Source organism: Triticum urartu, chromosome 7A (assembly GCF_056163025.1).
Source record: "Triticum urartu cultivar PI428250 chromosome 7A, HENAU_Tu73, whole genome shotgun sequence".
Classification (NCBI taxonomy): domain Eukaryota; kingdom Viridiplantae; phylum Streptophyta; class Magnoliopsida; order Poales; family Poaceae; genus Triticum; species Triticum urartu.
Window position 1 is genome coordinate 597,840,975 of NC_141879.1, and position 21,413 is coordinate 597,862,387.

A 21,413-nucleotide genomic window follows, 5' to 3' on the forward strand; every position below is an offset into this window, starting at 1 on the left:
CAATGCTTCATGTTACCAGAAGCATTACGATCAACAATGAGATTCCTCAAATATGGGATTACTTTAATGGTGGCATTGCTTGTTTACTAGACACAGTAAATCAACAGCAGCTAAAGAGTTGGTTTAAGGGCATGGGACTGTGGGGACACCAGGACACTCAACAGCGTAAAGGAGCAACTTACTTATCATACTGGGGAAAACAACAGGAGTGCCATTGTACTATGTGAGGGCAGCAAATCTAATCCCGGAGACCTTTTACTATGTGAGGGCAGCAAATCTAATCCTGGAGACCTTTTACTATGTGAGGGCAGCAAATCTAATCCTGGAGACCTTTTACTATGTGAGGGCAGCAAATCTAATCCTGAGACCATTTACTATGTGAGGGCAGCAAATCTAATTCTGGAGACCTTTTACTATGTGATGGCAGCAAATCTAATCCTGGACATACTCTGTTAACTTGTCCACCAGCCGCCACTTTCTATCCTTTTTTCAACCAATAATAGATCTTTTCCTTATCCACTTTGTATTGTGTTTTCCCATTATTTCCCTTTTCAACCAAGATTCTGGTTGGGTATCCGGCCTCTACTAATTTCACCATATTATTTCCTCTTTGAATCAAGGCCTAGATTCAGGCTACAACTTTCCCCCTTTCTTCGTTGTTTGAACAAAGCCCTAGATTCGAATGCATGAAGTAGCTTTACCTTTAATAATACTAAAAATTTAGGTGGCTTTGGAAGAGCTGATGGGAGTAGAAAAATATGCACATGCAGACACGTGGGGAGCTGGGGCAGTAGAGCAAGGCCGCTTTCGAAGAACTTATACCTAAGGGTCGCCGGGATGTCGGCGGTGGCAGGTCGGATCTGCGGACAATACGGCAGGGAGGAAGAAGGGTCGGAGGACCTCCCGAGCCGGCCATATGTCGGAGAGAACAGCACGGGTAGAGGATCAGGCCCCTCCGGCAGCTGTGGGTTTCCTGCCTCGGCGGCGATGACCGCATGAACGATGCACCTTTTAGTCCTCTACACACACTGGCCGAAGGGATCTGGCCGGATCTATGACCAGCAGTGAGCAGAGAGAAAATGTCGCTACCGCTATCTTGTTTATATCTGGAGAGGATGAGAGAATGAAGAGAGCAACCCTAGTAAAGCAAGCGCTCAGGCCCCTGCGTCCATATATAGTGGAGTGATTATCTTTTTTCTCTCCACAACAAGCGTTTCAATTTGTGTACGTGGCAATAAAGAAAAGAAACTCTCTATTTAAGGTGACTACTATACGACTCCTACTTACTACTAGTAGTAGTACTACAGTATTGTTCACTTGTGCTCCCCGCCCCTCCATTCATTGAACAACCCCACGGGTGAATAAACATACAGTAAGTACCGTATTTATATAGAATGAACAAGCTCGAACTATTTTCGCGTAGTTAAAAGTTGAGGGCGGGGCTTTTCCCGGGCAGTACGCGCGGCAGTTTTCGGGTAGGGCCAGAAGACTATTTTAATTTTTTTTAAACTTCGAGACGGCCACATAGCATGGAGCCGACCCCAACGATTTTAAGCTTACAGGCACGGTACACGCTATCCTAGACTACTATACACATGAAACTGCCACACGAGCGTCCGGGCTGTGCTTGGCTCTTCGCCTCTTCGGGAAGTCGAACATTTATGGAATACTACTGCACTGGAGGAGTACTACAGTACGCTTCTGGCCATCTGACACCGATTGAACTGCTGCATGTCCATCACGTGCAGGAGGGAGAGCATGTAGCGAAAGCTTCTCCTAGTCTTGCCAGCCACCACGCTCCTGGGCAAGGGAGGGACGCTCCTGCCTGTGCGTGTATGACAGGTGGGCCCTACAGGTGTGTGGCCAACCTGTCATACAGCCAAAGGCAGGTGCAGTTAAGTCCGCGAGGGAGAGGATAATCAAACTTCTCGTTGATGTACGAGTTGACGCGACACATCAAAGCACCACACTCGATATATTTCAATAATTTGCGTCTGTGACTCCCAGATGCAGAGGCCGGGGGTCATCATCCTCCTTTTCGAGAAAAAACAGACGCGTGTGTGAGAGGATGAGTGCGTGCGTGTACCTCTTCTCTTCCTATATAACGTACTACTAAACTCAGAGTACAAGTTTTTGTGGGTGGCACGATGGTGCGTGCGAGAAGTCCCAAGAGATAGGTTTAATGCATTAACTGCAATGCATGCATGCATAAAGTACATGCATTGGTCAATTTTCTCTTAATACTTGCATGCAATGATTTAATGCACCTTGGAATCTGAACATGTGTTGGGGAACAACCAAATTGAGCCTTATAAAATGGAAAAACTAAAATTTTGAGATAAGCCTTATAAAACCGGAAAGGAGGGAGTAGAAAAAGAAGTACTCCATCCGGGAATAGTGCCGCACTTCGAAACTAGAACCGTCAATAAATTTTGAGCTTGCGTCTCGTCACATTCCAAATTACTCCATGCTATATTGAATTGCAAACCTGTTCACACTGATGACAACCTAAACGGTTTCCCACTTAGGAGCGTATTAGTACTCGGTTATAAATACTAGTATGCCAAGATGACTGCACATTCCTCCTCAACTCCTCATCCACAAAAACAAACAAGTCATTCAGCATCCTTCCCTTGCGTCTGCCATGGCCAGCGTGAGTTCTAGGTCGAGAGATTGCCACCAGGGAGAGGCGAGCATGGAAGCGGAAGCACGAGAGATGTCCCGCCTCACTGCAAGAGCAGCTGACATGTCCCACCGCGTGGAAGTAGCAGCACAGAGGTCCCGCCGCACCGCTGAAGCAGCACGGAGGTCCCACCGCGCCGTCGATGTAGCAGACTGGTCCGGCCGTGCTGCGGAAGCAGCAGAGATGTCCCGCCGCGCCGCGATGGCCTGGGAAAATTTCTCGTGGGCAGGCGACGACTGTTATAGGCGCATGCATGCGATCGTCCATAGCCAGATGGATCAGATCTCTGGCTCGGCGAGGTTGCAGGACTACATGATAGCCTCGTTTGAACAGGCTACCGGCGTCATCCGGTAACTAAGGGAGGGCAATGAGAGGCTCCGGGCCGAGTGCGACCTGCTGAGGGAGAAGATCGTCCGAAGTGCAGACCTGCAGGAGGAGGCCAGTGCCTTGTTGAACAAACTTATGGACGAGAATGACATGCTCCGCAACGAGCGCCAAAAGCTGGTGGAGGAATCCGTGGATGTTCTCAAGCAGCGTCTTGAGGACACGAAAGAGATCATCGCCGCTCATCGTGGAGACTAGTTTCCTGGTTTCTTTTGATGTAATAACCAGTTTAGGATGTAGATTGTGTCGTCGGTTGTGAAATGTTGGGTTCTAGCGCGGATGTTTGGCCTTTGTTGGCCTCTTGGGATGTTGCGATTTCAATCTGGTAGCTTTTAGTCCTTCGTGTTAGGCTGGAGTTGTGCTGAACTTCTTGTGAATTGTGGTTGTTTTCAGAATGAAAATCGGAAGGGGCAAGCCCTTCTTTGAGCAAAAAAAATTTAATCATCCTTATATATACATCAGTCTTTCTATAAGTCGCAGTAGATGCTATATAGGTCCATCGGATCTTACATCAAGATCCGTGCTTTCAGATTTTCTTTTTTCTCTCTTAAATCTCAGCCGAGTGAGACATAGCCACGCCATTAAACAGAGGCTCGGGCACCATTAATGGAGATCTTGGGAGAGAGGTAGACGGCAGATGGAGGTCAAAGGGCTCTCCTCCCGATAAGCACGCGCAGGGGTCTGATCACACGCCTCTCGTACTCAAATAGCTACCCTGCACGGCGCCTCCTAGCTAATAAAAAATGGGGATGCGTGGCGGCACGTAAATTGTACTAGTAAGTAGAACTCCCATGGTTTCAATAATACTTGTGTTTCCGATTGTAACGTGACAACACTTGTTCCAAAATGACTTTGTTGATTGTTAATGTGTGCGCCTTCACAAATCGGACTGCAAATTTACCACAGCATGTTGGTGCCATGTCATGGCACCAAGCCAAGTTTCATTATTTTCATGCGTGTTTTGGATTTACAGGAATTAAAAAACTAAGTTTCTCAATGTTTCCAACCCAGCCACGACGCCTAGAATTTTGAATTTCATTCCCATTTCTTACATGGAACCTAGAAATTTACCCGAGGACACACATGTGATTTTTCAACCAACTTTGGTGCACTGGAACATGTGCTTGTATTTCAAATTTGAATTATGCACACAAAGGTGACACGTTCCCTCCTAGAACCGCGAGCCTTCTTGAGAGAAGCTTCGATTTACAAGAAGCTTATACCAAAATTTGTTCCTATTCGGCCAATTTTTTTTACCATGACATGACACCATGCCAAGTTCATGATTTTAAAACCAAGTTTCTCAATGTTCTTGACCGAGCCACGATGCCCAGATGTTTGAATTTTATTCTCATTTTTTGCATGGGACCTACTCCCTCCTTCCATCTATATAGGGCCTAATGTGTTTTCAAAGACAGCCTTTGACTATTGACAAGATTAATAGCACATGAGATGTATACTATGAAAATTATATTATTGGAAGCTCCTTTGACATACAAAATTGAAGGTATGCTTTGTGTAAGTTGCATGTCATATATTATTGCTCTAACGTTTGGTCAAAGTTAGCCTCGAAAAACGCATTAGGACCCGTATAGATGGAAGGAGGGAGTAGAAATTCACCCGAGGACACAAATGTGATTTTTCAACCAACTTTGGTGCACGGGAGCATGTGCTTGTAGTTCAAATTTGAATTATGCACATTAAATGACCAAAAACTCAATTAATGTGTAAATAAGGCCAAACGAAGCCAGAATAATTCCAAAATTTAACAGGGCACTCATGTAGTTCTATGTTGCCTTTGTAAATAAACTCAAGGGGGACAATGTATATTGTTTCACACTCAAAGGTGGCACGTTCCCTCTCAGAACCATGAGCCTTCTTGAGAGAAGCTTCGGTTTGCAAAAGCTTAAACCAAAATATTTTCCTATTCGGCCATTTTTTTACCACAACATGGTAGTACCACCCTCGTGGGCGCCCTGTTGCTCCACCGACGTACTCCTTCCTCCTATATATACCTACGTACCCCCAAATGATCAGATACGGAGCCAAAACCCTAATTCCACCGCTGCAACTTTCTGTATCCATGAGATCCCATCTTGGGGCCTGTTCCAGAGCTCCGCCGGAGGGGGCATCGATCACGGAGGGCTTCTACATCAACACCATAGCCCCTCCGATGAAGTGTGAGTAGTTTACCTCAGACCTACGGGTCCATAGTTATTAGCTAGATGGCTTCTTCTCTCTTTTTGGATCTCAATACAATGTTCTCCCCCTCTCTTGTGGATATCTATTCGATGTAATCTTCTTTTTGTGGTGTGTTTGTTGAGACCGATGGATTGTGAGTTTATGATCAAGTCTATCTATGAATAATATTTGAATCTTCTCCGAATTCTTTTATGTATGATTGGTTATCTTTGCAAGTCTCTTCGAATTATCAGTTTGGTTTGGCCTACTAGATTGATCTTTCTTGCAATGGGAGAAGTGCTTAGCTTTGGGTTCAATCTTGCAGTGTCCTTTCCCAGTGACAGTAGGGGCAGCAAGGCATGTATTGTATTGTTTCCATCAAGGATAACAAGATGGGTTTTTCTTCATATTGCATGAGTCTATCCCTCTACATCATGCCATCTTGCTTAAGGCGTTACTCTGTTTTTAACTTAATACTCTAGATGCATGCTGGATAGCGGTCGATGAGTGGAGTAATAGTAATAGATGCAGGCAGGAGTCGGTCTACTTGTCTCGGACGTGATGCCTATATACGTGATCATACCTAGATATTCTCATAACTATGCTCAATTCTGTCAATTGCTCGACAGTAATTTGTTCACCCACCGTAGAATACTTGTGCTCTCGAGAGAAGCCACTAGTGAAACCTATGCCCCCAGGTCTATCTTTATCATATTAATCTCCAACTACTTAGTTATTTCCTTTTGCTTTTACTTTTCTTTTATTTTACTTTGCATCTTTATCATAAAAATACCAAAAATATTATCTTATCATATGTATCAGATCTCACTCTCGTAAGTGGCCTTATAGGAACTGACAACCCCTATTTGCGTTGGTTGTGAGGATTTATTTGTTTTGTGCAGGTACGAGGGACTCGCGCGTACCCTCCTACTGGATTGATATCTTGGTCCTCAAAAACTAAGGGAAATACTTACGCTACTTTGCTGCATCATCCCTTCCTCTTCGGGGAAAACCAACACAGTGCTCAAGAGGTAGCAGGCCTATAGAACTGCATATAAAAATCCTATGGGTATGTCTCCGTATAAAATGGTTTATGGAAAAGCATGTCACTTACCTCTCGAACTAGAACATAAGGCTTATTGGGCCACTAAAGAGCTCAATTATGATTTTAAACTTGTCGGTGAGAAAAGGTTATTTGACATTAGTTCACTTGATGAATGGAGAACCCAAGCCTACGAAAATGCCAAGTTGTTTAAACAAAAAGTCAAAAGATGGCATGACAAAAGAATACAAAAGCGTGAGTTTAATGTAGGTGATTATGTATTATTATACAACTCTCGTTTAAGATTTTTTGCAGGAAAACTTCTCTCTAAATGGGAAGGTCCTTACGTTATCGAGGAGGTCTATCATTCCGGTGCCATAAAAATCAACAACTTCGAAGGCACAAATCCGAAGGTGGTGAACGGTCAAAGAATTAAACATTATATCTCAGGTAATCCTATAAATGTTGAAACCAATGTTATTGAAACCGTAACCCCGGAGGAATACATAAGGGACACTTTCCGGAACTTTTCAGACTCTGAAAAGGAATAGGTATGTGGTACGGTAAGTAAACCGACTCCAAAACAATTCTAATGGCAATTTTTCTTCCATTTTGGAATATTTAGAAAAATAGAAAAATAAGAAGCAGTCCGGGAAGGACAAGAGGGCTCCATGAGGGTGGAGGGCGCGCCCTACCCCCTGGGCGCACCCCTACCTTGTGGGCACCTCATGTGCTCTCCGGACTCCGTTTTCTTACACGTTACGTATTTTGGTCGGTAAAAATTCATTATATAATCTCTGTTTTCTTACACGTTACATATAAATATACTATCTTGGACATCTTTTATGATTGTGAGCACTCATTAAAATATGACATGCTAAAGAGTTGACGTTGGACAAGGAAGACAACGTAATGGGTTATGTTTTCTTACATCTGAGATAAATTATATTGTCATGGATCATCCAACATGGTTGAGCTTGCCTTTCCCTCTCATGCTAGCCAAATTCTTTGCACCAAGTAGAGATACTACTTGTGCTTCCAAACACCCTTAAACCAGTTTTGCCATGAGATTCCACCATATCTACCTATGGATTGAGTAAGATCCTTCAAGTAAGTTGTCATCGGTGCAAGCAATAAAAATTGCTCTCTAAATATGTATGATTGATTGGTGTGGAGGAAATAAGCTTTATACGATCGTGTGATATGGAAGAAATAAAAGTGACAGACTGCATAATAAAGGTCCATATCACAAGTGGCAATATAAAGTGGCGTTCTTTTGCATTAAGATTTTGTGCATCCAACCATAAAAGCGCATGACAACCTCTGCTTCCCTCTGCGAAGGGCCTATCTTTTACCTTTATCTCCTACCTTACATAAGAGTCATGGTGATCTTCACCCTTCCTTTTTACATTTTATCTTTTGGCAAGCACAACATGTTGGAAAGATCCTGGTATATATGGCTAATTGGATGTGAGTTTTCATGAACTATTATTGTTGACATTACCCTTGAGGTAAAACGTTGGGAGGCAAAACTATAAGCCCTTATCTTTCTCTGTGTCCGATTAAAACTCCATACCCATAATTATTGCGTGAGTGTTAGCAATTGTGAAAGACTATATGATAGTTGAGTATGTGGACTTGCTGAAAAGCTCTTATATTGACTCTTTCCTATGTTATGATAAATTGCAATTGATCCAATGACTGAGATTATAGTTTGTTAGTTTTTCAATGAAGTTTATGATTCATACTTGAAATTGTGATTGAATTGTTACTTTAGCATAAGAGATCATATGACAAGAATTATATAAGTTGCTGTTCTAAGAATGATCATGATGCCCTCATGTCCGTATTTTATTTTTATCGACACCTCTATCTCTAAACTTGTGGACATATTTTTCGATTTCGGCTTTCGCTTGAGGACAAACGAGGTCTAAGCTTGGGGGAGTTGATACGTCCATTTTGCATCATGCTTTTATATTGATATTTATTGCATTATGGGATGATATTACACATTATGTCACAATACTTATGCCTATTCTCTCTTATTTTACAAGGTTCACATAAAGAGGGAGAATGCCGACAGCTGGGATTCTGGGCTGGAAAAGGAGCAAATATTAGAGACCTATTCTGCACAGCTCCAAAAGTCCTAAAACTTCACGGAAGACGTTTTCAGAATATATAAAAAATACTAAGCGCAAGAAGTTCACCAGGGGGGCCACACCCTGCCCACGAGGGTGGGGGCGCGCCCCCTACCTCGTGGGCCCCCTGGTGGCCCTCCGATGACCATCTTCTGCTATATGGAGTCTTTCGATGAGAAAAAAAAGCATAAGCCATCTTTCCGGACAAGACACCGCCGCCACGCGACGGAACCTTGGCGGAACCAATCTAGGGCTCTGGCGGAGCTGTTCTGCCGGGGAAACTTCCCTCCGGGATGGGGGAAAAACATCGCCATCGTCATCACCAACGCTCCTCTCATCGGGAGAGGGCAATCTCCATCAACATCTTCACCAGCACCATCTCCTCTCAAAACCCTAGTTCATCTCTTGTATCCAATTCTTGTCTCCAAGTCTGGGATTGGTACCAGTGGGTTGCTAGTAGTGTTAATTACGCCTTGTAGTTGATGCTAGTTGGTTTACTTGGTGGAAGATCATATGTTCAGATCCTTTATGCATATTAATACCCCTCTGATTATGAACATGAATATGCTTTGTGAGTAGTTACGTTTGTTCCTGAGGACATGGGAGAAGTCTTGCTATTAGTAGTCATGTGAATTTGGTATTCGTTCGATATTTTGATGAGATGTATGTTGTCTCTCCTCTAGTGGTGTTATGTGAACGTCGACTACATGACACTTCACCATTATTTGGGCCTAGAGGAAGGCATTGGGAAGTAATAAGTAGATGATGGGTTGCTAGAGTGAGAGAAGCTTAAACCCTAGTTTATGCGTTGCTTCGTAAGGGGCTGATTTGGATCCACATGTTTCATGCTATGGTTAGGTTTACCTTAATACTTTTGTTGTAGTTGCGGATGCTTGCAATAGAGGTTAATCATAAGTGGGATGCTTGTCCAAGTAAGGACAGTACCCAAGCACCGGTCCACCCACATACCAAATTATCAAATTACAGAACGCGAATCATATGAACATGCTGAAACCTAGCTTGACGATATTCCCATGTGTCCTTGGGAGCGCTTTACATCATATAAGAGTTTGTCCAGGCTTGTCCTTTGCTACAAAAAGGATTGGGCCACCTTGCTGCACTTTATTTACTTTTGTTACTTGTTACTCGTTACAAATTATCTTATCACAAAACTATCTGTTACCTATAATTTCAGTGCTTGGAGAGAATACCTTGCTGAAAACCGCTTATCATTTCCTTTTGCTCCTCGTTGGGTTCGACACTCTTACTTACCGAAAGGACTACGATAGATCCCCTACACTTGTGGGTCATCAAGACTCTTTTCTGGTGCCGTTGCCGGGGAGTGAAGCGCCTTTGGTAGGTGGAATTTGGTAAGGAAAAATTTATATAGTGTGTTGAAATTTACTATCACTTGTTACTATGGAAAGTAATCCTTCGAGGGGCTTGTTTGGGGTATCTTCACCCCGACCAGTAGAGCAAAGAGTTGCTCCTCAACCTACGGAACCTACTGAAAATGAAAATGTCTGCTTTGAAATTCCTACGGGTATGATAGAAAAACTGCTAGCTAATCCTTTTGCAGGAGACGGAACAATTCATCTCGATGAGCACCTAATATATGTGGATGAAGTTTGTGGATTATTTAAGCTTGTAGGTGTACCCGGAGATGTTATTAAGAAGAATGTCTTTCCTTTATCTTTGAAGGAAGATGCATTGACATGGTATAGGCTATGTGATGATACGGGGTCATGGAACTACAAACGATTGAAATTGGAATTTCATCAGAAGTTTTATCCTATGCATCTTGTTCATCGTGATCGCAATTATATATATAATTTCTGGCCTTGTGAAGGAGAAAGTATCACTCAAGCTTGGGGGAGGCTTAAATCAATGTTATATTCATGCCCCAATCATGAGCTCTTGCTACGTCTTGAGCTTGCGTTGGTTTTCCCCGAAGAGGAAGGGATGATGCAACAGAGTAGCGTAAGTATTTCCCTTAGTTTTTGAGAACCAAGGTATCAATCCAGTAGGAGGCTGTGATAGCCTGGCTTATTAGGGATGATAGACTACTCATATCAATAAGGAATTCCTTCTTTTCCGGGAGCCCATTCGGATAGAACTCCAAAGTTAAGCGTGCTCAGCTTGGAGTAGTGTCAGGATGAGTGACCGACCGGGAAGTTGCTCCCGGGTGCGCATGAGTGAGGACAAAGTGCGCAGAAAAGACTAGTATTGATCTATGGGGCCAGTCTAGATCCCGCCAGGAGTGACGACCACCGGCGGGTATGTCCGGGGCGTTACAAGTTGGTATCAGAGCCGACCCTCGCGGTTACACAGATGGTTGCGGATAGGTGCGTGGTCATGTTGTTCATGACGTTTGTGACCCCTCATGGCACCCGGCATGTCACATGTACCGGACTAGAAGCACAGACGTTTGTGCCAAGAGGGAACGTTCCTGTGGCCCGACGAGGATGTCGGTTCCTCTGAGTGGGGGTCTATGTGATAGCCTGGCTTATTAGGGATGATAGACTACTCATATCAATAAGGAATTCCTTCATTTCCGGGAGCCCATTTGGATAGAACTCCAAAGTTAAGCATGCTCAGCTTGGAGTAGTGTCAGGATGGGTGACCGACCGGGAAGTTGCTCCCGGGTGCGCACGAGTGAGGACAAAGTGCGAAGAAAAGACTAGTATTGATCTATGGGGCCAGTCTAGATCCTGTCAGGAGTGACGACCATCGGCGGGTATGTCCGGGGCGTTACAGAGGCCACGCTCAAGTCCCTCGTACCTGCACAAAATGATAGCTACTCGCAACCAATGCGATTAGGGGTTGGCAATCCCTTCACGATCACTTACGAGAGTGAGATCTAATAGATATAATATTTTTGGTATTTTTGGTATAAAGATGCAAAGTAAAAAGTAAAAGCAAAATAAAAAGCAAAGCAAGATTAAAGTGATGGAGATTGATATGATGAGAATAGACCCGAGGGCCATAGGTTTCACTAGTGGCTTCTCTCAAGAGCATAAGTATTCTACGGTGGGTGAACAAATTACTGTTGAGCAATTGACAGAATTGAGCATAGTTATGAGAATATCTAGGCATGATCATGTATATAGGCATCACGTCCGTGACAAGTAGATCGAAACGATTCTGCATCTACTACTATTACTCCACACATCGACCGCTATCCAGCATGAATCTAGAGTATTAAGTTCATAAGAATAGAGTAATGCATTAGGCAAGATGACATGATGTAGAGGGATAAACTCAAGCAATATGATATAAACCCCATCTTGTTATCCTCGATGGCAATGATACAATACGTGCCTTGCTGCCCCTTCTGTCACTGGGTAAGGACACCGCAAGATCGAACCCAAAGCTAAGCACTTCTCCCATGGCAAGAACTACCAATTTAGTTGGCCAAACCAAACGGATAATTTGAAGAGACTTGCAAAGATAACCAATCATACATAAAAGAATTCAGAGAAGATTCAAATATTATTCATAGATAGACTTGATCATAAACCCACAATTCATCGGTCTCAACAAACACACCGCAAAAGGAAGATTACATCGAATAGATCTCCACAAGAGAGGGGGAGAACTTTGTATTGAGATTCAAAGAGAGAGAAGAAGCCATCTAGCTACTAACTATGGACCCGAAGGTCTGAGGTAAACTACTCACACTTCATCGGAGGGGCTAGGATGATGTAGAAGCCCTCCGTGATGACGGCCCTCTTCCGGCGGAGCTCCGGAACAGGCCCCAAGATGGGATCTCGTGGTGGTGGAATTAGGTTTTTGGATCCTGTTCTAATTGTTTGGGGGTACATGTGTATATATAGGAGGAAGAAGTACGTCTGTGGAGCACCGAGGGGCCCATGATGCAAGGGGGCGCGCCGTAGGGGGGGCGCCCCCACCCTCGTGACCTCCTCTTTGATCCCCTGGAGTAGGGTCCAAGTCTCCTGGACCACGTTCGGTGAGAAAATCACTTTCCCGAAGATTTTATTCCGTTTGGGCTCTGTTTGATATTCTGTTTCTCCGAAACACTGAAATAGGCAAAAACAGCAATTTTGGGCTGGGCCTCCGGTTAATAGGTTAGTCCCAAAAATAATATAAAAGTGGAAAATAAAGCCCAATATAGTCCAAAATAGTAGATAATATAGCATGGAGCAATCAAAAATTATAGATATGTTGGAGATGTATCAGCTCTCAAGAGAAATGATTATTCAAAATTTACATGCTCGGCTTTCTGGTAACAATCGCACCATGCTTGATACTTCTTGTGTTGGCTCTTTTATGACGAAGACTATTGAATTCAAATGGGATTTATTGGAAAGAATTAAACGCAACTCTGAAGATTGGGACCTCGACGAAGGTAAGGAGTCAGGTATGACACCTAAGTTTGATTGTGTTAAATCTTTTATGGATACTGATGTTTTCCGTAAATTTAGCACTAAATATGGACTTGACTCTGAGATAGTAGCTTCTTTCTGTGAATCTTTTGCTACTCATGTTGATCTCCCTAGGGAGAAGTGGTTTAAATATCATCCTCCCATAGAAGTAAAAGTAGCTGCACCTATTAAAGTTGAAGAAAAGAAAGTCACTTATAATGATCCTATTATTCCTATTGCTTATGTTGAGAAACCACCTTTTCCTGTTAGGATATAGGATCATGCTAAAGCTTCAACTATGGTTCGTAAAAGCAATATTAGAACTTATACACCTACTGAGAAAATTAAAGTTGAACCTAATATTGCTATTGTTAAAGATCTCTTGTTTGATAATATTGATGGGCATGTTATTCATTTCCGTGATGAGACTGCTAGAATTGCTAAACCTTGTGCTAAAGATAAACCTAGATCTTTGGTAGGCATGCCTGTTATTTCTGTTAAAATAGGAGATCATTGTTATCATGGCTTATGTGATATGGGTTCCAGTGCTAGTGCTATACCTCATGACTTATACAAAGAAATTATGCATGATATTGCACCTGCTGAGATAGAAGATATTGATGTCATAGTTAAACTTGCCAATAGAGATACTATTTCACCAATTGGAATTGTTAGAGATGTTGAAGTCTTGTGCGGGAAAACTAAATATCCTGCTAATTTTCTTGTTCTTGGTTCCCCACAAGATAGCTTTTGTCCCATTATATTTGGTAGACCCTTCTTGAACATTGTTAATGCTAAGATAGATTGCAAAAAGGATGTTGTTACTATTGGTTTAGGTGATATGTCTCATGAATTTAATTTCTCTAAATTTCGTAGACAACACCATGAAGAGGAATTGCCTAGTAAAGATGAAATTATTGGTCTTGCTTCTATTGCCATACCTCCTAGTGATCCTTTAGAACAATATTTGTTAGACCATGAAAATGATATGTTTAAGAATGAAAGAAGGAAAATAGATGAAGTATTCTTTAAACAGGAACCCATCCTGAAACACAATTTGCCTGTTGAAATCCTAGGGGATCCTCCTCCGCCCAAGGGTGATCCCGTGTTAGAGCTTAAACCGTTACCTGATACTCTTAAATATGCTTATCTTGATGAGAAAAAGATATATCCTGTTATTATTTGTGCTAACCTTTCAGAGCATGAAGAAGAGAGATTATTGAAAACTCTGAAGAAGCACCGTGCTGATATTGGATATACTCTTGATGATCTTAAGGGCATTAGTCCCACTCTGTGTCAACACAAAATAAATTTAGAGGAAGATGCCAAACCAGTTCATGATCATAAAAGACGGCTGAATCCTAAGATGAAGGAAGTGGTAAGAAAGGAAATACTAAAGCTTCTTAAGGCAGATATAATTTATCCCGTTGTTGATAGTCAGTGGGTAAGTCCTGTCCATTGTGTCCCTAAGAAGGGAGGTATTACTGTCGTTCCTAATGATAAAGATGAGTTGATCCCGCAAAGAATTATTACAGGTTATAGGATGGTAATTGATTTCCACAAATTAAATAAAGCTACTAAAAAGGATCATTATCCCTTACCTTTTATTGATCAAATGCTAGAAAGATTATCCAAACATACACATTTTTGCTTTCTAGATGGTTATTCTGGTTTCTCTCAAATATCTGTGTCGGCCAATGATCAATCAAAGACTACTTCTACTTGCCCTTTTGGTACTTTTGTTTATAGACGTATGCCTTTTGGTTTATGTAATGTACCTGCTACCTTTCAAAGATGCATGATGGCTATATTCTCTGACTTTTGTGAAAAGATTTGTGAGGTTTTCATGGACGATTTTTCCATCTATGGATCCTCTTTTGATGATTGCTTAAGCAACCTTGACCGAGTTTTGCAGAGTGTGAAGAAACAAATCTTGTCTTGAATTGGGAAAAGTGTCACTTTATGGTTAATGATGGTATTGTCTTGGGGCATAAAGTTTCTGAAAGAGGTATTCAGGTTGATAAAGCTAAGGTTGATGCTATTGAAAAGATGCCATGTCCCAAGGACATAAAAGGTATAAGAAGTTTCCTTGGTCATGTCGGGTTTTATAGGAGGTTCATTAAGGACTTATCAAAAATTTCCCGGCCTCTGACTAATTTATTACAAAAACATATACCATTTATTTTTGATGATGATTGCGTAGAAGCATTTGAAATACTTTAGAAAGCATTAATCTCTGCACCTATTGTTCAGCCACCTAATTGGAATTTACCCTTTGAAATTATGTGTGATGCTAGTGATTATGTTGTAGGTGTTGTTCTAGGGCAAAGAGTTGATAAGAAACTAAATGTTATTCAATATGCTAGTAAAACTCTAGACAATGCTTAGAGAAATTATGCTACTACTGAAAAAGAATTCTTAGCAGTTGTATTTGCTTGTGATAAGTTCAGACCTTATATTGTTGATTCTAAAGTAACTATTCACACGGATCATGCTACTATTAAATATCTTATGGAAAATAAAGATGTTAAACCTAGACTTATTAGATGGGTTCTCTTGCTACAAGAATTTGATTTGCATATTATTGATAGAAAGGGAGCTGAGAACCCCGTTGCAGACAACTTGTCTAGGTTAGAAAATGTTCTTGATGACCCACTACCTATTGATGATAGCTTTCCTGATGAACAATTAAATGTCATAAATGCTTCTCATACTGCTCCATGGTATGCTGATTATGCTAATCACATTGTTGCTAAATTTATACCACCTAGTTTCACATACCAGCAAAAGAAAAAGTTCTTCTATTATTTGAGACATTACTTTTGGGATGACCCACACCTTTATAAAGAAGGAGTAGATGGTGTTATTAGATGTTTTGTACCTGAGCATGAACAGGAACAGATCCTACGCAAGTGTCACTCCGAGGCTTATGGAGGACACCACGCTGGAGATAGAACTGCACATGAGGTATTACAATCCGGTTTTTACTGGCCTACTCTCTTCAAGGATGCCCGTAAGTTTGTCTTATCTTGTGATGAATGTCAAAGAATTGGTAATATTAGTAGGCGTCAAGAAATGCCTATGAATTATTCACTTGTTATTGAACCATTTGATGTTTGGGGCTTTGATTATATGGGACCTTTTCCTGCCTCTAATGGGTATACACATATTTTAGTTGATGTTTATTACGTTACTAAGTGGATATAAGCTATTCCAACTAGTAGTGCTGATCATACACTACAAGAAAAAGACACATCCGTGACATTTTGGGCCGAACGAATTTTTTTTGTCATACATATGACACTTCTATGACGACAATTGTGACAAAACCTGGTATCATCATAGATGTGGTGGGCTCCTACTTCTATGACAAAAAATGGGCTTTTCGTCCTGGGCGGGCCGGAGACGCAGTTGCATGACATTCTTTGGGCCGTCCATGACGGAAAAAACCGTGGTAGAAGCGAGGGGGAGGAAAATTTCGGGGAGTTCCCGGTTACGGTGGGAGTTCGGGGCCGAGCGATGCGCGTTTCTCTCGTACACGTACGCGCGTGTGTGCGAGGCGTTGGCTCTAACTGAACCCGAGCGAGGTGTTGGGCTCTAACTGAACCCGAGCGATTGCACTGCAAGCTACACGTTACTGAACCTGAGCGATCGATCGATGGATGTTAACTGAACCCGATCGAGCGATTCCTTCGCTACTGCTGCTAACTGAAGCCGATCGATGCTGCCTCTGGGATGAACAGTGAAAGTTGCGGGGGGGGGGGGGTTTGGATGAACAGTGAGCGGTGGCGTTGCCTCTGGATGAACAGGACCCCGTGGTGTGGTGGAGGGCTGGATGAATAGTAGACGGTGGAGGGGTGCCCGTGGAGGGGTGGTTGAACAGGACGCCGTGGTGTGGAGGGCTGGATGAACAGTAGACGGTGGAGGGGTGGTTGAACAGTAGCCGGTGGAGTAGCGCGCGGTGGAGGCTGGATGAACAGGAGCCCGTGGAGGCTGGAGGAGGTCGACGATAGCCCGTGGAGGCTGGAGGAGGTCGGCGGTGGATATGAACAGTATCCCGTGGAGTCCCATTTTGCGGTACGCCACACCCCTCCCGATGAACAGGACCCCCGTTTCGACCGTAGGAGGTCCGTTTCGTCCGTTTTGCGGTACGCCACACCCCTCCCGATCAACAGGACCCCCGTTTCGACCGTAGGAGGTCCGTTTCCTCCGTTTTGTGGTACGCCACACCCCTCCCGATCAACAGGACCCCCGTTTCGACCGTAGGAGGTCCATTTCCTCTGTTTTGCGGTACGCCAGGCCTCGTTTCCATCGCATGTTCTGTCCAAGACCTCCCAATGAACACGACCACGCATTCTGTTCCAACCCAGCCGGTTGGCTCCCACACGTTTCGTTGCCTCCCGATGAACACGACGCATTCCGTTGCCTCCCCATGAACACGACGCATTCCGTTGCCTCCCCATGAACACGACGACAACGTTGTTTCTCCATTCCAACCTAGCCATGTACACGAGCCCTGGCCGTACGTATGCGCGAGTAGGCGTTTGAGACCCCGCCCGTATGTACACATATGTGGCCGTATTTTCTTTCTTGCACCTTGGCCGTTGTACGTACATGTACATGCTACATGCGCGCCTCTACTACGACACGTACGCGCCTCTACTACGACACATGCGCGCCTCTACATCCACCAGTATATATGTACGTACACGTTCGCGACCAGAATGACAACGCTACGTACGCTTCGACCAGGTGGGTCCCGACTGTCAGGCACTTCCTTGCCTGCGAAGATGTAGCTGGTGGGTCCCAGCAGTCAGGGGGGTGAATCGTTTTTTTGCCCGGACGCACTTCCTTGCGTGCGAAGATGTAGCTGGTGGGTCCCAGCAGTCAGGGGGGAAATGTTTTTTTGCAAAATACGGTGGCCCGTCCGGTGGGTCCCCGCTGTCAGGTGGAGGAATAATTATTTTGCACGTAATAAGGAGGCACTTCGTTGCTGTGGCCATGGACCCAACTGTCAACCTCTCCACGTACAGTCCACGTCCGATGGAAGCTGTTCCTTGACCACGTTGACCACGCCGCGCCGAGAGCACCAGGGCGGTGGACGACGGCAAGGCCTATGAAGGGGACGACGTGGAGCTGGGGAAGACGCGGCAGTGGATACCCACGCGTAGAGGAGTACGAGGGTTCACTGGTTTGCTACGGTGTGAGGCTGTCGTCGCCGCAGAATAACAGGGGGTGTGGGTGAGTAGAGGGATGGCCTGGCCAGCGGTGGGAGTAGTAGGGGCGGTGAGGCCTTCGCCGCATCGTAGCCGGCCACGGGAGGCAGGAGCAGGAGGCACGATCGGCGCTGGTTTGGGTGGCTGGAGCAAGAAGACCAGAGGTTGAAGAAGCACTCCGGCCGTTGGATGGACATTGTATGGTCACTGGAGCTAGAATCATGCATATTGACTAAGTTGACAAAGCCCTCCGTCCCCGTCAACTTAGTAGGCCCTCAAGTCAGCCTGCCACTATACTGGGTCCCAGCTAACAGGGGGAGTATTCATTTTTTTGTGCGTAATAAGGAGGCACTTCCTTGCGTGCGAAGATATAACTAGTGGGTTTGAGCTGTCAGCGGCGGTAACATTTTTTTCGCGAAATACAGAGGACCTTTTGGTGGGTCCCTGATGTCAGGTGGAGGAATCATTATTTTGCGTGTAATAAGGAGGCATTTCCTTGCGTGCGGCCGTGGACCCAGCAGTCGGCCTGTCCACCTACAGTCCACTTCAGATGCATGTCGGTCATTGACCACGTTGACCAAGCCGCGCCGAGAGCACCAGGGCGGTGGACGACGACGAGGCCTAGGAAGGGAATGACACGGAGGCAGGGAAGACTCGGCAGTTGTTTCCCACGCGGAGGGGAGTACGACTGTACGAGGGTTTACTGGTTCGTCTGCCGTCGCCGGAGAATAACAACAGGTGTGGGTGAGTAGAGGGATGGCTAGGCCAGTGATGGGAGTACGGTGGGGCGGTGAGGCCTGTGCGGCAGCAGAGCCGGCCGCGGGGAGGAGGGAGCAGGCAGTCCCGCCGATGCTTGTTTGAGCGGCTGGAGCAGGAAGAGCAGAGATTGAAGAAGCACGACAACCGTTGGATGGCCATCCAACAGTCACTACTTGTGCGTCAACCTTTTTTTTAGGAAAGCCTCAAATCTGTGGAAAACAGCATACAGCCAATCTGCCATTATTTCTAATAATTTACAGCCCATTTGCTAATTATTAAGGTTTTTTTGGAGCCCATATTATTTTTGTTAGCATTACAACCCATATTGTGGCCACGGTTAAAAAATTATACAAATTTTTGCATATTTCGGTGTGGTCCGAACTGTTTTTAATCCCGAAATTTCGACTCACATTCAAACTGATTTAAAAAAAAATGTATATCAATATAAATACAACAAATTCTCCACGCATAAAAATTAATGTAATTTAAAATCTCGAAATGAAAAAAAGATATTTGAAACTAATTGTGGGTTTGATGTGTTTTAAAAATGTACAACCCATTTCTCATTACCGATAGGCCATTTTCTCGGCCAGCCGAATGAAACTCTCCTCGTCTTGAAAGATTTGCAGCCCAGCAGGCTTAACAAAGCGACTTACTTGGCAAATCACAAAAATACTGAGTTGTGGCCGTGGACCCTGCTGTCAGTCCATTTGTTTTTTGTCCATTTGGTGGGCTGGGTGAAACAATGATGTAGCATCTATGCAGCCCGTTTAAAGCCCATTTGCATTTTCTCGAAATCCACGAACTTGCTCGGCTGGGTGAAAATATCATGTTGGGATAGACGGAGAAATGTTATAAAAACATAAACACATGATTGCACGTTAGTAAAAATCTTTGCAAGCTTATGTACGCAATCACTAGGCGTTAACTTGCCAAGTTATATATAAAGAATTATTATTATTATTATTATTTTGTAAGAACTTTCAACTTACAAAATAAAATATCATTTTAATTTGATGAGTTAATAGTACGTGGGGTATTATTATTTTTTAGGCTAGACGTGGGACAGTTGAGTTGGTTCTAGGGGAAAGTACTGGGAGAAAACTCAGTTTACATCGAAAAAGAAAGTGGGAGAAAATTCAGAGACCTGCTGGGTCCACTTGAGGAGGGGAATATGTTGGGAGGAAGGAGATTCAAAGCACGGTAGCCGAGTGAACTTGTTTTTTATGGACAAGTGAACTAGTTTACATACATAAGCAAATAGCCACTGAAAAAAGCAATCAGGTTAATGGGTTCTTAAAAGAAATATTTCGGACAAAACAGATAATTACGACACATAGGCTAATGCATGAAACACTAAGATGATAAAGGTGCTTATAAACAGGTAAAGTACAACATCTAGACCTTTCTGGCACGCTTGATCATGACGCTGCGGCTGTCCGTGTACTCATCGGTTACGGGAAGCAGACACTCCCTCATGTCCAAGATATGCCTGTACATGTCGTAGCATGCGTATGCGTCCTTGGCCACGTAGGTTATGTATGCTAGATTCAGAGGCACCTTCCTCGTGTTCAGGTCGTCTTCTTTCATGTTGGCGTAACAGGGGTCGATGATGGTCTCAGCGAGGTCAACCACGGAGTCCTTCTCCTGCCCGATGCTGATGATCTTATATTGCTTCTAGATGTCGACAAGCTTGTTGCACCAGATGGCCGAATCGTCGCGTTCTTCCTTCTCTCCACCGTAGCGAAGGTGCAGTCGGCGCTGCCGATGAAACGGGCGAATGCTCCAGAACATGGTGCATCCATAGGACTGAGGCGAGGCAGAGCTTCACCGAGTCCGTATCATTGGTGTACATCACATTCAACTTGGTGCAGCCATATGACTGAACGGCGAACTCAAAGGGGAACTCCTTGCTAAAGTCCATATCCAGCAGGCTCACCCCTCGGATCGCCATTGGAGTCTCTTCAAGTGAACGAGTGTGTAGGCGGCGTCAGCAGTTCGTTTTTCAGCTCTTGGGGAACTAGATTCAACAGTAAGCTGAGTGCGTACAGGCGACAACAGTTACTACCCCTCTGAGGGAGTCCTGGATTATGGGGTCTCCGGACAGCCGGACTATATCCTTTGGCCGGACTGTTGGACTATGAAGATATGATATTGAAGACTTCATCACGTGTCCGGATGGGACTCTACTTGGCGTGGAAGGCAAGCTAGGCAATACGGATATGCATACCTCCTCCTTTGTAACCGACCTTGTGTAACCCTAGCCTCCTCCGGTGTCTATATAAACCGGAGGGTTTTAGTCCGTAGGACAACAGACAATCATACCATAGGCTAGCTTCTAGGGTTTAGCCTCTCTGATCTCGTGGTAGATCAACTCTTGTACTACTCATATTATCAAGAATAAATCAAGCAGGACGTAGGGTTTTACCTCCATCAAGAGGGGCCGAACCTGGGTAAAACATCGTGTGCCCTGCCTCCTGTTACCATCCGCCTTAGACGCACAGTTCCGGACCCCCTACCCGAGATCCGCCGGTTTTGACACCGACATTGGTGCTTTCATTGAGAGTTCCTCTGTGTCGTCATCATTAGGCTTGATGGCTCCTTCGATCATCGATAGCGATGCAG